At 45.8% G+C, this 23,073-nt stretch overlaps 1 pseudogene; it reads right to left on the bottom strand.

Annotated features, from left to right (window-relative positions):
* Positions 1–10,428: 10,428 nt before the first annotated feature.
* The window catches only part of LOC137341921 (breakpoint cluster region protein-like), a 743,894-nt pseudogene continuing 731,249 nt past the window's right edge, over positions 10,429–23,073 (bottom strand).

The following is a 23,073-nucleotide window of genomic DNA, read 5'->3' as shown; positions in this document are numbered from 1 at the left end:
AACTCTTTGTTTCGCTGGCCCGGTACCACGGTTGCAACCACAGGGAAGTCTATCGTCAATTTGTCCGACCACACCCTTCAACCAGACGAAATCGAAGTTCTCAGCCGAGGGCTCAATTTCTGCCCCACCACCAAAATGGTCTCGCGGCGGATACGGAGGAATTCATCAGGAGAATGAGGCTCCGGGAATTCTTCCACAAATCCCAAGATTTCAGCAGCGAACCCAATGAGACAATCAATGATCCAGAACAGCAGACAGAGGGATCCGCGGTACAGCAACCGAAGAAGAAAGAGTCAAACTGGACTCCTCCGGAGGGTCGCTGCCCTAAGCTTGACATGTATGCTCAAGCTGTCAGGAAATGCGTCAACGCCAGATTCATCAGCCGCACTCCGAAGACAGTCCAGAATGTCACCCGAGCACAACGCAACGCCATCAACGCTCTCAAGACCAACCGCAACATCGTCATACAGAACAGAACGGACTATTGCAAAGAAGCATACCGACAACTGGACAACCAGGAACACTACAGACAGTTACCCACAGATCCGACCAAAGAACACACCCACCAGCTCAACAAACTGATCAAGACCTTCGATCCAGACCTTCAAAGAATCCTACGTGCTCTCATCCCACGTACTCCCCGCGTGGGAGACTTCTACTGCCTCCCAAAGATACACAAAGCCAACACACCCGGACGTCCTATCGTAACTGGCAACGGAACCCTGTGTGAGAACCTCTCTGGATACGTCGAGGGCATCCTGAAACCCATCGTACAGGGAACTCCCAGCTTCTGTCTCGACACTACAGACTTCCTACAAAAACTCAGCACCCACGGACCAGTTGAACCAGGAACACTTCTCACCACGATGGACGTCTCGGCACTCTACACCAGTATCCCCCACGATGACGGCATCGCTGCAACAGCCTCAGTACTCAACACCAACAACAGCCAATCCCCAGACGCCATCCTACAACTCATCCGCTTCATCCTGGATCACAATGTCTTCACCTTCGATAACCAGTTCTTTACCCAAACACACGGAACAGCCATGGGGACCAAATTCGCACCCCAATACGCCAACATTTTCATGCACAAGTTCGAGCACGACTTCTTCACTGCACAGGACCTCCAACCAACGCTATACACCAGATACATAGACGACATTTTCTTCCTATGGACCCACGGCGAAGAATCACTGAAGAGACTACACGATAACATCAACAAGTTTCATCCCACCATCAAACTCACCATGGACTACTCCTCAGAATCAGTTTCTTTCTTGGACACACAAATCTCCATCAAAAACGGACACCTCAGCACCTCACTCTACCGCAAGCCCACGGACAACCTCACGATGCTCCACTTTTCCAGCTTCCACCCCGACCACGTCAAAGAGGCCATCCCCTATGGACAGGCCCTACGAATACACAGGGTCTGCTCAGATGAGGAGGAACGCGATGGACACCTACGGACGCTGAAAGACGCCCTAGTAAGAACGGGATATGACGCTCGACTCATCAATCGACAGTTCCGACGGGCCACAGCGAAAAATCGCATAGACCTCCTCAGAAGACAAACACGGGACGCAACCAACAGAGTACCCTTCATCGTCCAGTACTTCCCCGGAGCGGAGAAACTACGCCACGTTCTCCGCAGCCTTCAACATGTCATCGATGACGACGAACACCTCGCTATGGCCATCCCCACACCTCCACTACTCGCCTTTAAACAGCCACCCAACCTCAAACAGACCATCGTTCGCAGCAAATTACCCAGCTTTCAGGAGAACAGACTCCACGACACCACACAACCCTGCCACGGCAATCTCTGCAAGACATGCCAGATCATCGACACAGATACCACCATCACACGAGAGGACACCACCCACCAGGTACATGGTTCTTACTCCTGTGACTCGGCCACGTTGTCTACCTCATACGTTGCAGCAGAGGATGCCCCGGAGCATGGTACATTGGCGAGACCATGCAGACACTGCGACAACGGATGAACGGACACCGCGCAACAATCGCCAGACAGGAGGGTTCCCTCCCAGTCGGGGAACACTTCAGCAGTCAAGGACATTCAGCCACCGATCTTCGGGTAAGCGTTCTCCAAGGTGGCCTTCGAGACACACGACAACGCAAAATCGTCGAGCAGAAATTAATAGTCAAGTTCCGCACCCATGAGGACGGCCTCAACCGGGGTCTTGGGTTCATGTCACGCTACACGTAACCCCACCAGCGATAAATGAGTTATCTGTTTTTAGTACAACTGATCATTCTCTCTCTTTCTCTTCCTTTCGGATGTTTCTCTCTCTCTCTCTGTCTGTCTTTGGGTTCTGACCGTTTGTATATTCAGTCGTCCTGTATGTAATGTCTCTCTGTCTGAACACTATTCGACTCCTTTGATTGCCTTGACAACGGGCAGTTGGAAAGATTATCTGGAATCACCAGGCATTGTTCTCTGACTATTTTTGCGGTACCTTCCATGGAATCCCACACTCACCTGACGAAGGAGAAAGCCTCCGAAAGCTTGTGATTTTCAAATAAAACTGTTGGACTATAACCTGGTGTTGTAAGATTCCTTACATCAGTCATTTAAGACTGAGATGAGGAGGAATTTCTTCACTCAGATGGTTGTGAATCTTTGGAATTCTTTACCCCATTGGGCTGTGGATGCTCAGTCATTGAGTGTATTCAAGGTTGAGATGGATAGATTTTTGGACTCTAAGGGAATCAAGGATATGGGGATAGGGCGGGAAAGTGGAGTTGAGGTCGAAGATCAGCCATGATCTGATTGAACGGCAGAGCAGGCTCGAGGGGCTGTACGGCCTACTCCTGCTCCTATTTCTTATGTGTTTATAAAACCATGTTGACTCTGCCCAATCATATTATGATTTTCTAAGTGTCCCATTACCACAAACTTAATAATAGATTCCAGTATTTTCCCGTCTACTGATGTCAGGCTAACTGTCTTTCCTTTGTCATACGTGAAATGCTTCAATAAACAGTAATGTTCTGTCCCTCCCATCATAATGCTCAAAGCCCTTCCATAAGCAGTAATGCTCCATCACTCCATTCCCAATACTGAAACCCCACCCAAAATCGGCAATGCTCTATCCCTCGATTCCAATAATCAAACCCCTTTCATAATCAGTAATGATCCATCCCTCCCTTCATAATACACAAACTCCTTCTGTAATCAGTAATGTTGTGTCCTTCCATTTATAATACTCAAACCTGTTCTGTAATCAATAACGCTATCCCTCCCATCGTAATACTCAAAACCCTTCAGTCATCAGTAATATTCTATCTCCCCTGTTATAATACTCAAACCCCTTCCATAATCAGTAATGCTCTATCACCCCAATCCCAATAATCAAACCCCTTCCGTGATCGGCAATGATCTGTCCTTCTCTTCATAACACACTAAACCATTCAATAATCAGTAATGCTCTGTCCCACCCTTCATAATACTCAAACCCTTTCCATAATCAGTGGAGCTCTATCACTCCCTTCCTTAGTCAGTAATGTTCTGTCCCTCCCTTTATAATATTCAAAGCCCTTTACGAATCAGTAATGCCCTGGCCCTCCCTTTCAAATGCTCAGTCCCCTTCCTCAAAGTGCGAGTGCCATCTCTTTTTCTCTTCTAAAAATGTTGTAACCTGGAATGTTTCGTTCCCATCATGCCCTGCCTGAAGCCTGGTTTCAATTAAAGCAACAATACCATATTTTTCGATAATTATTGTTCTGTTTCCCCAATTTTATTCTTTTCATTTGTTGCATTAATATACCTGCATTTTCATCGTTCTTTTCTGTTTGCTAATCAGTAACCTTCACTCATTTTTCCTCATTTCAATACTTTTTATTTGTCCCCTCTAAGGTCGGTCTCATTTTCCCTCCCTCCTCCCTTTTGATGCCCTCTTTATCAAAATTTAACTTCTTAGGAGCCTCAGCCCTCTATCTTTCCTGGTCTTTGGTCTGGTTTTCCTGTCCCTCTTTCAGTATCCACAGTGACATAGGTAGGGTTTTGATTCAGGTGAAGACTGTTCATTCAGTAGTGCATCAATCGTTCCCAGAATTTGCCCCAGAAATCTCAAACCCTTCAACACCATTGCTTATGACACATTGAGAACTCTAATCTTCCTTTCCCTATGTACCCAGTGTGAGGCACCAGCAGAGATTACTGCTCGAGGGCTTGTCTTAAATTTGGATCCCAATACCTTAAATTCCCTCTGCAAAACCTTTACTCTACTTTCCTTGGTCGATTCCAATATGAAGTACTGATTAATGCCGCTTTCCAAATACTTTTCCACCCACTCAGATATGTTTCAAGGTTGACACCTTGGAGACAATGCACCATTCGGGACTCCTGGTCATGGCTGTAAAGGCTCCACATCCCCCACTTAGGGCCTTCAGCTCCTAGGCCCTGTTGCGGCAACTAAAGAATTATGGGCTTTGTGATATTAATGCTGATGTAAGAGGTGTGTGTATAATGTTTCTATGTAAACTGAAGTTATGCTACGAGGCAACCAGTGTGACCGCAAGGCATAATGAGAAGCTTGACCAAAAAGGACTAAAGCCAATTGTCAGCAGTTTAGCAGTTGTCATGAAACCTTGTAACAAAAACAATGGACTAAGACTAACGTGACTCCAGGATGGTTTGTTGCCTCCCTGGTGCCAGGGTCATGGATGTCACTGAGCGGCTAAAGGGCATTCTCAAGGGGGAGGGTGAGCAGGCAGAGGTCGTGGTCCACATTGGGACCAACGACATAGGTAGGAAGGGAGATGAGGTCCTGCATCAAGAATTTAGGGAGCTAGGTAGCAGATTAAAGAGCAGGACCTCAAAGGTTGTAATCTCTGGATTACTCCCAGTGCCACGGGCTAGTGAGTATAGAAATAGGAGGATAGAACAGATGAATGCGTGGCTAAAGAGTTGGTGCAGGAGGGAGGGTTTCAGTTTCCTGGATCACTGGGCCTGCTTCTGGGGAAGGTGGGACTTGTACAAGTCGGACGGGTTGCATCTGAACCAGAGCGGGACAAATATCCTTGCGGGGAGGTTTGCTAGCACTGTTGGGGGGGGTTTAAACTAACTTGGCAGGGGGATGGGATACAGAGTGGAGCTACAATAGGGGGTGATGTGCAGCCAAATATAGAGAAAAAACAAGTCAGCTTGGGAGACAGGGCAAATATGTAAGAGCAAGGCTGGATGGCATCTATTTTAATGCAAGGAGTCTTGCGAATAAGGTGGATGAACTGAAGGTGTTGATAAACACATGGGAGTATGATATTGTTGCTGTCAGAGAGACATGGTTGAGGGAGGGGCAAGACTGGCAGCTCAATATTCCGGGGTACAGAATCTTCAGGCGAGACAGAGGGGGAGGTATAAGAGGAGGGGGGGTCGCAATATTAATTAAAGAATCAATTACTGCCATAAGGAGGGATGATATATTAGCAGGTTCCTCAAATGAGGCCATATGGGTGGAGCTTAAAAACAAAAAGGGGGCAAGCACTTTGATGGGAGTGTACTATAGACCCCCAAACAGTCAGGGGGAGATAGAGGAACAGATATGAAGGCAAATTTCAGAAAATTGTGCAAATAATAGGGTAATAATCGTGGGGGATTTCAACTTCCCCAATATTAACTGGGATACTCAGAGTGTAAAAGGCTTAGAGGGTACAAAATTCTTAACGTGCATCCAGGAGAGCTTTTTGAGCCAGCATGTCGAAAGTCCTACAAGAGAGGGGGCGGTACTGGACCTAATTCTAGGGAATGTGGCCGGCCAAGTGGAAGAAGTGCTAGTAGGTGAGCCCTTTGGTGACAGTGACCATAATTCGGTGAGATTTAAGGTGGTCATGGAAAAGGACAGGGAGGGGCCGGAAATAAAGGTTCTAAATTGGGGGAAGGCCGATTTTAATAGGATAAGGCAGGATCTGGCCAAAATGGACTGGGATCAGCTGCTTGTAGGATATTCCGCATCGGAGCAATGGGAGTCTTTCAGAAGGGAGATTGAGACCATACAATGGCAACATGTTCCCGTAAAGGTCAAGGGTGGTTCCAAGAACTCCAGGGAACCTTGGATGTCAGGGGATATACGAGAATGGATTAGGAAAAAGAGGGCTTTTGGCAGATACAAAAGGCTAAGGATGGAGGAAGCCCTAGAGGAGTACAAAAAGTGCAGGGGGATACTTAAAAAGGAAATTAGGAGATCAAGGAGGGGCCATGAAAAAACACTGGCGAGCAAAATAAAGGAAAATCCTAAGATGTTTTATAAGTATATTCAGGGTAAGAGGATAACTCGGGAAAAAATAGGGCCCATTAGGGACAAAAATGGCAATGTGTGTGTGGAGCCGGAAGATGTAGGAGGGGTTCTAAATGAATTTTTTGCATCTGTTTTCACTATGGAGAAGGACGATGTAGACAGAAATACGACAGGGGGACTGTGATATACTCGAACATATTAACATCGAGCGGGAGGAGGTATTGGCGGTTTTAGCAGGCCTAAAAATGGATAAATCCCCAGGCCCGGACGAAATGTATCCCAGGCTACTGTGTGAGGCAAAGGAGGCGATTGCGGGGGCTCTAACACATATATTCAGAACCTCTCTGGCCACAGGGGATGTGCCAGAGGACTGGAGAACCGCTAATGTAGTACCATTATTCAAGAAGGGGAGTAGGGAAAAACCGGGGAACTACAGGCCAGTGAGCCTAACATCAGTGGTAGGAAAATTATTGGAAAAAATTCTGAAGGACAAAATTAGTCTCCACTTGGAGAAGCAAGGATTAATCAGGGATAGTCAACATGGCTTTGTCAAGGGAAGATCATGTCTGACTAATTTGATTGAATTTTTTGAGGGGGTGACTAGGCGTGTGGATGAGGGTAACGCAGTGGATGTGGTATACATGGATTTCAGTAAGGCCTTCGATAAAGTCCCCCACAGGAGACTGGTCAAGAAGGTACGAGCCCATGGAGTCCAGGGTGCCTTGGCACTTTGGATACAAAACTGGCTTAGTGGCAGAAGGCAGAGGGTGATGGTCGAAGGTTGTTTTTGTGACTGGAAGCCTGTGGCCAGTGGGGTACCACAGGGATCTGTGCTGGGGCCCTTGCTGTTTGTGGTCTACATTAACGACTTGGATATGAATGTAAAAGGTATGATCAGTAAGTTCGCTGATGATACAAAAATTGGTAGGGTGGAAAATAGCGAGGAGGATAGCCTCAGTCTGCAGGACGATATAGATGGGTTGGTCAGATGGGCGGAACAGTGGCAAATGGAATTTAACCCGGAAAAGTGCGAGGTGATGCACTTTGGAGAGACTAACAAGGCAAGGGAATACACAATGAATGGGAGGACCCTAGGCAAGACAGAGGGTCAGAGGGATCTTGGTGTGCAAGTTCACAGATCCCTGAAGGCGGCGGAACAGGTAGATAAGGTGGTAAAGAAGGCATATGGGATACTTGCCTTTATTAGCCGAGGCATAGAATATAAGAGCAAGGAGGTTATGATGGAGCTGTATAAAACACTGGTTAGGCCACAGCTGGAGTACTGTGTGCAGTTCTGGTCGCCGCACGACAGGAAGGTTGTGATCGCTTTGGAGAGGGTGCAGAGGAGATTCACCAGGATGTTACCAGGGCTGGAGCGCTTCAGCTATGAAGAGAGACTGGGAAGATTGGGTTTGTTTTCCTTGGAGCAGAGGAGGCTGAGGGGGGACATGATTGAGGCGTACAAAATTATGAGGGGCACAGATAGGATGGATACTCAGGAGCTTTTTCCCTTCGTTGAGGGTTCTATAACAAGGGGGCATAGATTCAAGGTAAAAGGCGGGAGGTTTAGAGGGGATTTGAGAAAGAACTTTTTCACCCAGAGGGTGGTTGGAGTCTGGAACTCACTGCCTGAGAGGGTTGTGGAGGCAGGAACCCTCACAACATTCAAGAAGCATTTGGATGAGCACTTGAAATGCCATAGCATACAAGGCTACGGACCAAATGCTGGAATATGGGATTAGATTAGACTGGGCTTGATGGCCGGCGCGGACACGATGGGCCGAAGGGCCTCTATCCGTGCTGTATAACTCTATGACTCTAAGATAATGATAATGGGAGACCTCGGACACCAGATAAGGGGAATTGTAAACCAGAGAAAGGCAGAAGTGAGAGCTTAAGACAGTTGAGATAACAGGGACGTCTGCTCCTGCGCATGTGCGAGACTCCATGATGATTACGGGCAAGATATAGGCGGGACCTAGTTGGTTACGTGCGTGAGGCGTGAGATACACTGTATCAACCGTACTGCGTATAAAGCCTGACGAAATTGTTTAATCGGAGAAACCCTTGGCTCGCTAAGGCTCTCCCCTGCATAAGCTTGAATAAACTCGACTTACGAAAGGCTCTCCGGACTTAGCGTGGGTGATTTGAATGGTGACCGGGACGGTCGCTACAACAGCCCTAAGCTGTGTCATTCCCTCCCTAAGCCTCTCCACATTTCCACCTCTCTCTCCTCCTTTGAACCTACCTCTTTGGCCAAGCTTTTGATCACCTGTCCTAACATTTCCTTAGGTGCCTCTGTCAAATTTTGTCTGATAACGCTCCTGTGAAGTGCCTTGGGACGTTTTGCTACATCAAAGGCACTACATAAATGCAAGTTGTTGTGAAATTTCCCAACACTAATATTCACGTGTTCTTGTTAGGGTTACTCTTTTTGCTCTGGGTAATTTCCTGCTTCATGGTGCTAGGGTTATGGATACTCTCCCTTGTGTTGTCTTCTTTGACCTATTAGATAAATGAAGATGCAGAGAACTCCCATGGACTTGCTGATGGTCACTTGTTCCTCTGCTTCCTTATCCCTCAACCTGTGAGGTGACCAACTTCTGGAATATACATTCCATGAACCTTTCCTCCTCCAGTATGTTCTGGAGTGTGGACACTTGATGCTTGAGCTCAGTATTTCTCTGCTTGAGCAATACAACCTTCTGACAACTTATACCTGTGTATTCCTCAGGATAATCTGTGGATCCAGGAAGGCCAACATCATGCAGGCTGCACACATCACTGGCTTTGGATCTCGTGACTCTGTACTAATACACACCGATTATTGCACTGCCCCCAATTAATAATGGAGAAAAGGAGGAATTTATGGAGGAGGGAGAGTTTTTAAGGAGACTTTTGAAGGTACACAAGGTGATAAAGAAGACCTTTGCCTTTATATAGCACCTTCCACATCCTCAGAACAGCTCAAAATATTCACAGCCAATGAATTACTATGCAGGTAGCAAGACAAGTTGGTTTTGGGAAAGAATTTGAGTGCAGGAACATAGATGCCTGTGGTGCAGTGAATAACAAATAGGAATCTGGAGTCAGTGGAGCCAAGGGTGAAAGGATTTGTGGCTGGAGAAGATCACTCAGGCACAGCTGAGGCCACGGACAGATATTGTGATGAGAACAGGGATCCTAAATTGGATGGGGGTGATGGATGTATAGGAGAGGACATGTGCCATGCAGCTCTGGCTGAAGTCTGAAGAGTGGAGGCAAGGAGGCCAGTAAGGACAGTACTGGAGAAATCGATCTTCAAGATGAAAGCATGGGATTATGGTTTCAACTGAAGGGAAAAGGTAGAAGCAAAAGTGGCCAATGTTCCTGATCTGAAAGAATGCAATTTTGGCGATGGGCTAGGCACAGCGTAACATGCTCAATTTGGGACTGAATGGGACACCAAGGTTAGACAACAAATTGGAGGCATGGGTATGTAGTTTTTGGCAGAAGCTCAAAGTTGGTGAAGGAGAATGGAATGGTCAAGAGTAATAGAGGTCAAGGATGACAAGAAGGGGCAATGAGCAATGGTTGCAGCATAAAGAGTGTGATGGGTGCCTGTGACCAGGTGGTCACAGTGCTATAGACTGAAACCAGAATTGAAAGACTCAAATAGCAAGTGGAGAGAAAGGCAAGCACATAACTGTGGTGCTGACAACTTGTACCATGACCTTGGAGAGAAAAGGTAGGTTAAAGATAGGGTGGTGTTTTTGAGAAAACAGAGGCCTCTTCAACCACGATCTTACGTTCCATTAGGTCAATTCTCTTTTTTTTCTTCTTGTTCTTTCTCCTCCTGTCCTGAAGACATTGTCTTCTCGCTGGGCTAAGGTTCCACGGGGAGAGACTATTTAGAAACATCCATAGTCACTCCCCTGCCCACCACGTTAGTGACCTCCTCAAAAAATTCAATTAGTCAGACATGACCTTCCCGTCACAAATCCATGCTGACTCTCTTTGCTCAGCTGATATTTGTCCAAGTGCTCAGTTGCTCTGTCCTTGATTATAGATTCCAGTAACTTCCCCACAACTAATGTTAAAACAAGATTCAATGGGAATTCCTCCTTATTCACCGGCAGTTCATCATAGCTTGGATTCAATGGGAATTACCACAAAACACCAATAGTATAGATACAGGTATTTTATTTAACATTTTTTGTGTACAAACAGAGGCTACAAATGCCTTAGGATTTCTTCAAATACGCATCCCTCTCATGCCTAACTATTCTTAGAAAGTGACAGAGAACTAAATCAACAGTTATCCAAAACAGAAACTAAAAATCATCTCCTCCTTCCCCCCTTCCTGTGTGGATGGAGCGTCTCATACAGAATGGTCCTGGAAAATAAGAGAATCCAGTCCATGAAACAATGAGTAGACAGCCATAGGAAGCAGTGCTACTGCAGGGTGGATCACATCCACAAACTTAGTGATGTCAATTCAACTGACAATCCCAAAACGCAAGGAACAAAAGGCTTCTACACAAGACTTGAATAAGTACAATTTATATAATTTAATCTTGATTATTTTAATAAATAATTCTAACCCACATCCCTGGACTGCGCAGGTATCTGAACAATCACAACAACACATCAAGAGCGGGTTACAAGGGTTTAACAGTCATTGGGTGAAAGGAATTAGCACTTCCTGCGTAACTATAGCATTATAATACAATATTTTAACCAACCCTTGATTTCCCATCCTATTACTTCCTTTAAATTATTATTGGCAACTGTTTCATACAATGCCTGACAAAATTCCCATTGTTGATTACTCAGTGTGGCTTCACAGTAGATCACTGTACTACATGATAAGTTAAAAAATAACATACTGCAATCTCCAGGCAATTCTTAATGCTAAAGCACTGACATTTGGAGACTGAAGTATTTGAAGGAGACTGAAGATTGTTAATGAATCTGCAGTCACTTCAAAGGCATCTGTGTTGACTTGAAAAGTTGTGAAGTTTCAGCTATTAACTACAACCACTTTCAAAAGAAAGTCTTTTGGTCTGTTGTACTGATTCCTACATTACCACCTACGACTCTTCCAACACTGCTGACAGTAGAAACAGTGCACTCATCTTTTTGTTTAATTACCATTTAATGAATTTCTGCACTCATCCAGATGAAGGATGTCAATGTGAATGATGGATGCACCATAAGAAACAGGAGTAGGAGCAGGAGTAGGCCATTCGGCCCCTCGAGCCTGCTCCACCATTCAATCAGATCATGACCATGTTTCCACTTTCTCCAATTTTTAAACTTCTCTGATTGAAACTGACTATATATATATGGATAAATTATTTGGGCAGTTAGTGCTGTGGACACACACTTCAATCTGGAGTTGAGAATGTTGTAAGCTAGTTTCACAGAAGATGCTTCTGAGCAGCAGTGAGAAATAGTTTTAATTATGATTGCCACGACTGGGGTGAAACTCAGGTCCCAGAAATGAGAGGGCAGTCAACCATTCAGACTGCCTCTGGTACGGTTAATGAAATTCAACATGTTTTACTTTTTTTAAAAACACTAATGCTGAAATGTTACACACAGGGGAAGTAGTATTGAGAGAGTGAAATGATAGTGCCATTTTAAGGGAGGCATGTTGAAGATGCACAATGGAGTGGTAGAACACAGTCCCATACAATGTGGGAGGTGCTGAACCAGACATTTCACAACAGAGAGGGAACACAGGAGCATACACCAACTAGGTGCTGAGAAAGCATCGCCACCCAAAACATCACTGTCTTTGCTCCTTCATATGCTGACTGACCCGATGTCTACGTCCAGCATTTGAAGTGTTTTTGATAACCCTTAGTGCTAATTACTTGCACCACTGGCTTCTCGAATCCTTTCTCAGCCAGCATTTATTTATTTTCCATAATTTTTCTCCTGAAGTTTGAGCAGATACGAAATGAGCAGGTCTGATCTCGATAATTCTTTTAGGTGACTGTGAATGGGAACAATTCTCCCCTCTGTATTCACTGAACAGCACAGTAGAGATGAAGGGGTGGGTAACGCTTCTTGGGTGTTGCTACAGATGTAAAACATCCATTTGCATCTGCCCTTGGTGGGGAAAGATGCTCCTGAAATGGGCAGTGTCTGTGCTGGTGCACCAAGGTGCTCAGAGTGGGTTAACTTTTGTTAATTCCATACTTAAACTAGATTTAAATAAAATAAACTCACAAGGTCTGTAAACACAGTCTATTGCAAGAATCACTTGTTTCGTCTTACTACTGATCCCAAAAAAGAAATCTGTTCAACGCCAATTCTTAAAACATCTGCAAACAATAAGCAACTGGTAAATGGTAAGTTGTTATTTCAGACTCAATGAATCTCAGTAGCCAGCATTAGCTGCCACATGATTCCAGTCTGACTCTCACCATCAACTCAAGCTGAGGAAAGTGTAATTCAGCACATCACTGATCACATACGTTGCAACACATTCTGAGGGACTGAGACACAGATCAAACTTCGACTGATTTCAGCTGGGATACGACAATTGGACACAGTACCTCAGGCTGAGAGTCTCTGTTGACTCAGTGAGGGTCAGTGCCCGTGGGACTGTACCCCGGTGAGGGTCAGTGCCCGTGGGACTGTACCCCGGTGAGGGTCAGTGCCCGTGGGACTGTACCCCGGTGAGGGTCAGTGCCCGTGGGACTGTACCCCGGTGAGGGTCAGTGCCCGTGGGACTGTACCCCGGTGAGGGTCAGTGCCCGTGGGACTGTACCCCGGTGAGGGTCAGTGCCCGTGGGACTGTACCCCGGTGAGGGTCAGTGCCCGTGGGACTGTACCCCGGTGAGGGTCAGTGCCCGTGGGACTGTACCCCGGTGAGGGTCAGTGCCCGTGGGACTGTACCCCGGTGAGGGTCAGTGCCCGTGGGACTGTACCCCGGTGAGGGTCAGTGCCCGTGGGACTGTACCCCGGTGAGGGTCAGTGCCCGTGGGACTGTACCCCGGTGAGGGTCAGTGCCCGTGGGACTGTACCCCGGTGAGGGTCAGTGCCCGTGGGACTGTACCCCGGTGAGGGTCAGTGCCCGTGGGACTGTACCCCGGTGAGGGTCAGTGCCCGTGGGACTGTACCCCGGTGAGGGTCAGTGCCCGTGGGACTGTACCCCGGTGAGGGTCAGTGCCCGTGGGACTGTACCCCGGTGAGGGTCAGTGCCCGTGGGACTGTACCCCGGTGAGGGTCAGTGCCCGTGGGACTGTACCCCGGTGAGGGTCAGTGCCCGTGGGACTGTACCCCGGTGAGGGTCAGTGTCCGTGGGACTGTACCCCAATGAGAATCAGCGCCTGATGAACTGTAGCCCAATGGGACCACTCAGGGGAACAGAGGGAGGAAACAAATAATTCATTCGTGTACAGTTTTATTAAAAACCCAAATTGCAAGAGTTTGTGGTGCAGTGCGCAGAGACCTTGATACTCAGGAACTGAGCTTACAAAATCTCTTTGGAGCATGGTGACAGAGCCCCTTTAAATCAGGAACGTGAAGTAGAGCTTTGAGATCACAATAATCAACAAGTAACCAAGAATACGCACCTTAAGGACAAGGGTTAACAGCTGACCAAAGGGATTTTACTATTGGTCGTATCCCATTTTTAGCAGCAGCTCAGTACTCCTGCCACATTGGCAGCTGGCAAAGTGAAGCTGTGTCTCTCCAGGGCCTGACCATTCCTGGGTTCCCAGGCTGGTGGCAGCTGGAGGTGCAGATAATGCTGGCCCTCGAACAGGATCAGCGCACACTGGTAACTGTGGAAAAGGTAGAACGGTGTTTGGAGGGTGTGGCACCTCATTAACAGTATAACTGGCACACAGAGTGTACGGGCACATGGGAGGATCAACTGGATCACCAGCTTCTGCTGATTGGGTAGGGGGCTTTAGCACCAAAAAAAAATCCACTAATGAGGATAACATTTCTTGAGTTCCTGAAACGCCTCCATGTTCAGCTACCTCAGAATGAACAGTGGTAACTGACAGGGTTAAGGTTCATCTTGTTGATTTTCACCTTCACAGATTGGCCGCTTGTTAGGAGAGTAACACTCGCAGTTCCAACTCGACAAGTTTCATTCATCAGAAACTTTGACAAAGATAATGTTGTAAAACCCAGCCCAAAATAACCAGCTTCAGGGAAAAACAAAACAGAAATTAATACAGGGAATCTTAATATTACATAAACTTTAACTCAACACGCCTGCATGTTAAATTCCATTGCCAATAAGGGTTGGAATGTATTAATATGGTAAGAAATTGGTGCTGTTGAAAAGTGACTCATCGGGAAGTACAAACAGGAGCACAGCCATTGGCACAGTCATGTATTGCTCTTGCATTTAAACCTGTACACAGCCTTCTGCAGACAAGGAAACATATAAAACGCACTAAAGCTGCATAAGTGGCTGTCAAGTGCATTCATGTTAAAAGAAATGAACAAAAACCTATAACTTAAATCAAGCTTTATATATATATGTCATGGTCTGCTTAGGCCTTAAATGCGTCTAATTTCCATTTACATCCACAATTGCTAATTACAGGCAGCAAACTCAATAGGAAGCAATAACTGTGTTCCTATTCACATTGGGGTTGCTAAAATGAATTAAAAAAAAAACTCAGAACTATCCATCGCCTTCATACTTGAGTATATCATTAAGACCTGTATATCTATTTGTAACACAAGAGATGGTTGGATCATCACTCTGTTGTATACCACCCTCTGGTGGATATGAATAGGACAGCTCAATATAGGTCCATACATAAAATGAACTCCAGTGCTTCCCATATTCAGGTTTGCTCTAAAACACACAGCAAGCTTGATGGGAGACTGCGGGTTTACACCAGCGACAGCAGCTAACGGTATGATATCCCATGATGAATGAAGCGGTGACAGAGGTTTGTACTGTACTGCTGATGGCTGTTTGCTGCTGCGTTTAGTACTTGGCTGACTACCTCCTACACCTCTGTTGAGAAGAGGATGCTCTGGCGTTTACTGTCTGGGGTAGGAATGGTCTCCAGCTGCAGGAAATAGAGCAGAACTTGCACCTGGAAAGAATAACAAGAATTTTTTTATGTTATCGTCTCTGAGTAAACAGTCCATTAGTTCAACACCATAAACAGCCTAAAAGCTAACGTGATGTCAGCAGCCACAGGGGTTCAAATCACTCTGCTTAGACTAATTTCCGCTCACACTGTGGTACAATAATTCTGATTATCAAGCTGTCATTTTCAATTATAATCTGTTATTAACTTTACTGCAGATAGAATCGGAGAATGTCACAGCACAGGAGGAGGCTATTCAGTCCCACCAGAAAAAGTTGCCAGGATTCCTGTTCTTGATGGCTAACCGTGTGTAGACTTTGGGTGAGGCCTCGGATTAGGCTCGCCATCATGTCCCCTCCTTCTTTCAAAAAGTTTTCTGACATTCATCATTCAGTCCCAAGCATAAAGAATGAATGCCTGGACAAGGCAGCTGGAAGGATGTAGATCTGTACACCAGCATCAGCCAGTTACAAGATTGGATCAGGGGAGGGGGCATGGATCAAAAAGCCTGAACAAAAGGGGGGTGTGATGGCCAATCATGTTGGTAGGGTGGTAGCAGGGAAGTTTATTCATAGGATTCCACATATATTGAACTCCTGTTGCTGTGCATGCAGTCAGAGGGAGGCACTGGATGGAAGTTTCCAGAAGGAATGAAAAGCATTCAGTAAGTCACTCTCTGGCATGTACCCCAGCATCGTCATCTTTCCCCCACATTTCTTCCCCCTCTTCTCATGAAGAGGTTTTCTGCTTCTGGAATTTGGTTCTGTAGGGGCTGACAGCTCTTTTACAGCTCACCCAAGTGGCTATTGTTTATGAGTGAGCCTAGGGAGTGTGTCAGTGGGCTACTTCACCATGGTGACAACTCAGGCAAGCCCAATCCTGTCATCACCTAACATCCCCACACACCAATCTTCCAGCAGTGGTCACTGGAGAGCGATCAGAAGCAAGAATCCTGATTGATTTGTCCCTTCCCTCACCCAGAGGTGGAGGCCAATTGTAACAACCTTGCTGTCACCTCAGCTGAGACCAGCTGACTTAGCACAGACCAGGGAGAATCTGTGACCGTCTAAGTCTGTGGGATCTAATGCAACATCGGAGGTGGAATTTCCACACAATTTCCACCCAGATATCAGCGGAATCTTAACGGAATCGAATGGAAAGTTCGGGTAATTTTAATGAGTTGCGCCCATAACCTCTTTATGTTGGAGTGTTTGCGATCTTTTATGCTGGTTCAAAAATCCATTCACCGAAGCAGTCCCCACTCTCAAAACTGGCCACGCCCCCAGGTTGGAATGAGGAGTTTCTGCCGATTGCACCCGTCCAGGGCTGTTCATCACACTGCATCCAGATTTTCAGGTGCACAGGCAGCCAGGTCACATGAATCCAGCGTCAATCGCCTGTACCTGCAGTCACCAGCAGTCAATTGAAGCCTGACCCAGGTCTCTTTCTCCTGCTCCTGCTGCAATTAGCTTAAATTAATCTAAATTCAGTCAATTATAGCCAATCAGGTCACACCTGTGTGGCTTCAACTGACTGTTGGTCACAGGTCTTGTACACCATGATCAGATCAAAGCAGTCAATTGAAGCCAATTAAAAAGTAAGACCAAGAGCAATAAATCAGTCAGCTGAAGAATGGCTCATTTCCTGGTAATCTCATTCCTCTTTGTGATGCTGGAGAATGCCCTGTTTCACTCACCAATCGATTATGCTGCTCCATTGCACTGATTCATGGGAGAGCTTATGTTCGGGCTTATGCTAATGAGTTTGCGTGGAAACTCGAGTGTAACTTCACCTCGGCAAAACCAGTGCAGAGTCCAGCACATTCTGGGGGCGTTTTGTCGATTGTTCCCCCAGCGGAAACTCTACGCCCAGGTGTTCTCTTATTGTTAACGCCACTCCACTTTCATAATACCACTCGTTGAGTGAAGATTTGTAAATAGGATTATTTCTTCATGTTTGAAGTCAACATATTGGTGGCACTAAATTCATATGGAGAAGATAGTTTTGCATTTGAAGAATGTGCAACTCTGAACAGAAAAAAAAACCAAGAGTGAATGTTCAATTACCTGTGACATCACCTCCAGTGACCAGCTATCTGCCATTGTGATAGCCTGAGTGGGGTTGGTGGGTATTTTACTGTCTTTCTCCGAGGGCCTCAGCAGGGTGGGTCCGAAGACCGTGGCCAGGTTATGCAATGACATCTTGTTGATTTGTTCTTTCTCTGCCACCCTGTTGGAGATAAAAATTGGAATAGACATCAGGGTTAAATTCATCAATGTCCAGACTGACCGGAAGCAACATTTATACCATGTTCTTTTTCACTCTTTATAGGAGAAGTCTCACTTTCAAGATGTTCTTTTAAAAAAAGAGTTCTTTTCCTGTGAACAGAAATTACATCACAGAAACATGCTGGAATGGGTTACTGCCTAACTGTAAGAGAAACAGCAAGTAAGATTTCGAGTAGAAATTCCTGAAGCACCCTCTGTGAATGTCTTTCAATGTGAGATCACCCCATCACACTGCTGGTTTCACTGAAACCTCAGAGCAATGTCATTGGCACTTAGTATTTAGAAGAAAGCATTCATATAAAAAAAAACAAAAAGGTGTTTACAACATTTTAAAAGACTATTGAGGGCAAAATTCCCCCTTTTAAGAGTGCCACTTTCCCTTTTATTGTCAGCTTGGCTCAGTGGTAATACTCTTGTTTCCGAGTCCAAAGGTTGTGGGTTCAAGCCCAACTCCAGGACTCGAGCTCATAATCGAGGCTGACACACCAGTGCAGTACTGAAGGACTGCTACACTGTTGGAGATGCCGTCTTTCAGATCAGGTGTTAAACTGAGGCTCCACCTGCCTTTTTTGGGTGGATGTAAAAGATCCCATGGCGATATTCAAAGAGCAGGGAGTTCAGCCGGTACCTTGGCCAACATTCGTCCCTCAACCAACACCACCAAAAAGATCTGCTCATTCATTAATTTGCTGTTTTATGGGTCCTTGCCCTGTGCAAATTGGCTGCTGCATTTCCCTACATTACAACAGTGATTCCACTTCAAAAAGTAGAACACTGTGGGACATCTTGAGAATGTGATGTAAGTGCAGCTGGTACCTGTGGATGAAGCAGTATCACAAATCAAACCATTTTCTGCAGGGCATGTCACCAGATCAATGATGGAATGTTTTACAAACCGTTGTAATAAAGTCAAAAGAACTACCCCTCCCCCCACCCCGCAGCTTAGTAGGTAAAATGGACAACCTGGTGTGGCACTGAACTATGCTGAGGTAGTTAATCTCAGCTGGGGCAGCTGTGGGTACACAACTATTATCCTCAGCACCCCTGTAATGGAGGGGAAGGGAAAACAATCAGCCAGGTGTCCCTTTCCTGATTGCTATCTGATGACCCCCAAGGTTGAACAGCCTATCAGTCCTCACCATCCAGGGTGACACGTAAAGAATGAGAAATTGAGTGAGGAACCAGAGAGCTGCCCTACCCCGGGAAGAGTCAGGACCTTCAGGAGAGCAGACAATTAGGAACAATAAAAGGAAAAGAATGGACTCCAACCCCCAAAGTGACAGAAAAAAAACAAGATTGGCAGAGCATTTAAAAAGCAAACCTCCAACATCATCAGGTTCAAACAACAGCAGAAAAAGAACTGAGGAATGATTCCAGTCACAGGATCAGGCACCAAGTCAGAATGAATGGAGGAGGTAACATAACCCCATCACAAGAAAAGTTCTCAAAGGACATGGAGCCATGATTTCCCTTATTGGGCAATGGGTCTGAATCTTAGAGTAGATGGAGAATAAAGGAATGAGGAAGAAGTCAAATTAGATAAAAATTAAAATTTTCACACACTTGAGTTAACGACATTCCCATTAAAGACTCCTGATGATGCCATTGTTATTTACTGAGATACAGCCGGACTTTCCCAGACTGAATCAGCACATTATTATCGGAGCCAGTCATGCATCTCACAACCTGATTTAGACTTTTATCAGACTTTCTATTAAAAACAGCCCCAGGTTATTACCTGAAACATTGATGGAAATTGCCCTAAATATCTTCAAAAAAGGCAGGAAATAGAAAATCTTTTCTCTGGTTAATTTCACAGATGCCAAATATTTATCCACATTCACAGAGGTTGTTTCATCTCTTTGTGGACAAAGATGACCCAGTGAGACAGTATAAAGTGTTGGTTGGCCATACGGAGACAGAAAGCATCAGTCTGTGCTGAGTTAGCTGATCTCAGCTGAGGCACCATTTGGGCACTTTAAGAGCTCCTGAGCTAGGGGGAACTCAGTCAGGGTTCCCACTCCTATTACTGAACTGGAAGTCTCAACTGTGATGGTCTTTGTGGCCAAATATCCTGCCAATACTCACTGTCCAGGCTCACACATGAATAATGAGCATGTGGTGCAAGTACTGGAGGGTTGCAGGAGCCCACAGAACTGTAGGTACCTTCAGCGATGGAGAGAATTGGGGGGTGGGGTGGAGAGAGGATTAGTGAAACATAGGAGATATTTTGCTTTGACTCACCTCTTCAAATGATCCAGCAGGAACAGGAAGGTGATGAGATTAGGCTCTGGCAGTGACAGAAGCAGATGCAGCATACAGCTCTCCTTAGCAACCGCATCAGACAGTACTGTAAAATGAACAGCAACACAAGCCTCAGCATTTCAGACCTCCACTCCTACACCCTACACTGAACCAAAACCAGTGAACCGATGAAATTAAATTATCAAGGAATATAAAAAGAAATCATAAAGTATTCTACAGACACATAAATAACAAAATAAAAATCAGGGTAGGGATAGGGCCACTAAGGGATACACACGATAAACTCACAGGTAATGACAGTGAAATGGCAAAAATATTAAATAATTACTTTGCCTCAGTATTTACCAGGGAGACTAACATGGTGGGCAGGACATTAGAAGAAGAGATCAAAAAAGATATAAAGACATTTAAGATAGAAACGGGGGAGATAATTGATAAACTAATCAAACATAGAGAGGATAAAACCCCCGGTCCGGATGGATTGCATCCTCGCAGATTAAAAGAAGTTAGGGGAACAGATAGCAGAGGCACTATTATATATATATAAAAATTCATTAGAAAAGGGAATAGTGCCAGAGGACTGGTGGACAGATAATGTGATTCCTATATTTAAAAAGGGAGATAGAACAAGTCCAGGGAACTATAGACCAGTTAGTTTAACATCGGTGGTGGAAAAGTTAATGGAATCTTTACTCAAAGACGAAGTAGAAAAACATCTAGAAACTGAAAATATAATAAAGAATAGTCAGCACGGATTTCAGAAGGGAGGGTCATGTTTGGCCGACCTTACTGAATTCTTTGAAGAAGTAACAGAAAGGGTAGACAAGGGTGATGCTGTAGATGTAATATATTTGGATTTTCAAAAGGCCTTTGATAAGGTACCGCATTGTAGACTCATGACTAAGGTCAGAGCATGTGGAGTCAGGGGGCAAGTAGCAGAATGGATAGCAAACTGGCTACAAAACAGAAAACAGAGAGTAGGGGTTAACGGTAGTTACTCAAACTGGCAAAAGGTGGGAAGTGGTGTTCCACAGGGATCGGTGCTGGGACCACTGGTGTTCACCATTTATATAAACGATTTGGACTCGGGAATTGGAAGTACAATTTCAAAATTTGTGCACGACATCACATTGGGGGGTGGGGGGGGGGTTTGGTTAATACTGAGGAGGACTGGGACAAAATACAGGAAGGTGGGAGGCCTTCAAAGAGGAGTTGGTTCGGGTACAGAATAAGCACATACCCAAGAGGGGAAAAGGAAGGGCATCCAAAGCTAGAGCTACCTGGATGACTAAAGATATGTCACGGAGGGCCGGTGCACCGGCGCTCAGCGTCACGGAGGGCCGGCGCTCAGCGTCACGGAGGGCCGGCGCTCAGCGTCACGGAGGGCCGGTGCACCGGCGCTCAGCGTCACGGAGGGCCGGCGCTCAGCGTCACGGAGGGCCGGCGCTCAGCGTCACGGAGGGCCGGCGCTCAGCGTCACGGAGGGCCGGCGCTCAGCGTCACGGAGGGCCGGCGCTCAGCGTCACGGAGGGCCGGCGCTCAGCGTCACGGAGGGCCGGCGCTCAGCGTCACGGAGGGCCGGCGCTCAGCGTCACGGAGGGCCGGCGCTCAGCGTCACGGAGGGCTGGTGCTCAGTGTCATTTAAACAGGGGGAGGGGGAAGAAAGATCACAAATTAGTTGTAGTGCAAGGTCATAAAGATCAACAGTGTAAGAAATCAGTTCTTCCCTGAGTCAAGAGGGGAGCATTCCTCTTGTGACTTACCAATGCCCTCAGCAAAGTTCGGATACAACTCATCTGTGAAAAGCGGCTCCGGCAGCTCTCGGAAATAAAGCTTCAAGGTTCCTGCGATGGCGTTAACATCCATTTCGCTCATCATCACGGAGACATCTTTATTATCTGTAATGAGAAATGCATTTTCAGATATGTTTAAATAATCTGAACACGGATACATGAACTGAACACGGATAGATAAAGGAAAAATCGAATGGGAAAATATTATTGAAGTTTTTTTCAGCTTTAAAAATGGAACCTGTGCTGAATCAGCAAACAGTTTGCTGCATGAACAGAAATCTCACGCTGTCGGCACAAGCTGTGTGAGCTGAAAATTCAGAGACAGCCAGGGAACTGTTTGCTTGTGAGTAGCTGTGAAATGCTGACAGAACCAATTTATAATAGTAAAGAAAGTTACTTTTTTTTTTGAACAAAAAAGGTATTGTGTGGGTTGCAGTACCATTTATTATATTTGAGTGTAATACACCACCAACATGAATTGTTTTTCTGCAAACTCTCCTGAAATTTGAAGCAATTGTCAATTGCAAATTCTAAGTTTTTGAAGAAATGGACAAAGTGTGACCATAGATGTATAGAAATATTTTCCATCAGCCTCATTGTGAACTCTTTTCCCAATTTGTTGTTAATTTTCTCCCCTCCTTTCAATGACCCATGCTCAGTGAGGTTCCATGGATATTACCAACCCACTGGTGCATCACCCAGTTGCCAATCTTCATGTGCAAATCTGGACAGTGGAGGGGCACGACAGCTGAACTCGACATCTGTGCACAGTCACCTTCCAGAAGGAGTCACTAAAAGGAGACCAGGACTGGCCACCTTGGCTGATTTTTCCCTCCTTAGCCCCGAGCACTGAGCCAATTGTAGCCCCATGTGGCCGACTTGCACATGGTATCAACTGGAACCTGATTGACACATGAAGCAGCCAAATGAAACTTGGTGGTGACATTTGGTAAAAATTTCCAGATGAGTCTTGAGGACAAATCCAAATCAAAGATTTCCATGAAGGAAACATAAACTCGCACTTTCAAAGAGTGCATACTTTGACAAAAATGTAGTACTTTTGTTTGTCTAGGCTTGGCTTGGTGGCTGTCTCTTTAAATTCAGTCATGCTACATAAGGACTTTAGAAGTAACAGCAGTAAAAAAAACATACCCAGCAGAATTCAGGATAAACTGTCACATCCTGGGCCATCAGCCAGGATGATCAGGGATGGAAAGTAAGTTGTCATCTCGATTCAGGTGGCCAACAAATATTTACACTCATTGTGTGAGGACAATTCTATTTATGGTGGCCTGCGGAGAATATACTGCTTGGTTGGTAACCCTGCTGGTGAATCCCTGCACGGGAAGGAGTCAGAGTCACCACCCTTCTGCTTCCTGGGGGCAGAATTAACAGAAAAGGA

This window comes from Heptranchias perlo, chromosome 25, assembly GCF_035084215.1.
Source record: "Heptranchias perlo isolate sHepPer1 chromosome 25, sHepPer1.hap1, whole genome shotgun sequence".
NCBI classification, from domain to species: Eukaryota; Metazoa; Chordata; class Chondrichthyes; order Hexanchiformes; family Hexanchidae; genus Heptranchias; species Heptranchias perlo.
This window is presented reverse-complemented; position numbering and strand designations above follow the sequence as displayed.